General features: G+C 62.0%; 1 protein-coding gene across 1 annotated transcript in view; it reads right to left on the bottom strand.

The window, feature by feature from the left end:
- The window catches only part of ATF4 (activating transcription factor 4), a 3,169-nt gene extending 2,823 nt beyond the window's left edge, over nucleotides 1-346 (bottom strand). Inside the window, exon 1 of the mRNA XM_019544960.1 lies at nucleotides 159-346. The gene's annotated coding sequence lies outside the window, so the exon portion shown is untranslated. The remainder of the gene's footprint in view (nucleotides 1-158) is intronic.
- Nucleotides 347-1,086: the final 740 nt, after the last annotated feature.

The following is a 1,086-nucleotide window of genomic DNA, read 5'->3' as shown; positions in this document are numbered from 1 at the left end:
ACTCTCTCCCCGTGACTAGCGATCTGCCCCAGGAGAAACCAACTAGCGAGATTGGGGGGGGAGGGGGGTCTTCAGCGTTCCACGACTCGCCTCGGAGAGACCATTTTGCCCAAGCAGGGGGGAGATTCACCCCCCCGCGTCCCCCACTGCCTACTCACGCCATGGTCGCAGACGCCGGGGAGGTGCCGGGGCAGCCGCCGCTGATGCTGCGCCCGCTGCACTGGCCGATGCCGCCGCTGGCCCTGCCGCCCCTAAAAAGCCATGGCGGCGGGGGCGGGCGTGAAAGCCGGCTGAAGCTGCTGCTCGGGTCGAGACAGGACAGGACAAGACAAGGAAGCAGACAGAAGCCGGGAAGTACAGACAATGAGGTGCCGCAACGTCTCCGGCGCTTATATAAGGCCGTTGCCTCGAGAAAAAAGTTCCGGCAGGGCCAGCACCCGGGAATCCTTCCGCCCGGGGGTCCTCAGCTAAATTAGGGCACGCGAACTAATTGTTCAGCGCTGCTCTCCAGCCCTCCGTGGGGAACTAGACAAGGGGCTGGTCTGGCCCCGCCAGCTCGCGTGCTGCATCATTCCCCACCCTCGCTGGAACCGCGGAAGGATCAAAGGGACTATCTAGTATCCCGTCATCTGAATCACGTGATCCAGCTCGCGCAGGCGGGCGAGCAACTTCTATGACGATATTACACACGTCCCCCACGTGGTTCGCGAAGCGCCGATTGGCTGTTTGGAAGAGGTTCACGCGCGTTGGGAGCTGCCATTGGCCAGAGGCGCAGATTGCAGGTAGTTAGGGGCAGTTGAGTACTGAAGCGGAGCGGGCTGACAGCTTTGTCGCGCGGCGGCCCGACCCGCGCAGTCTCTAGCGCCATGGCACGTATGGCAGCCCCCAGCCGTTGTTGCGGGGGCGCTGGTTGTAGCCATGGTGTTCTAAAGACAGCGGCAGATCAGGGCAAATATGGTCTGTCTTATTAGACCAACTAATCAAAGATACCACATTTACCCAAAGACCTTAGTCAGCCCCCAGCCCTGCCCTGCTGCCCTCATGCAGTCCCACAGCCCTGGCTGTGGCTACCCACTGCAGCCAGCT

This window comes from Crocodylus porosus, unplaced genomic scaffold (genome assembly GCF_001723895.1).
Source record: "Crocodylus porosus isolate Cpor-Errol unplaced genomic scaffold, CroPor_comp1, whole genome shotgun sequence".
Lineage (NCBI taxonomy): Eukaryota > Metazoa > Chordata > Crocodylia > Crocodylidae > Crocodylus > Crocodylus porosus.
Note: the sequence above shows the minus strand (reverse complement) of the source record. Positions and strands in the feature narration are given on the sequence as shown.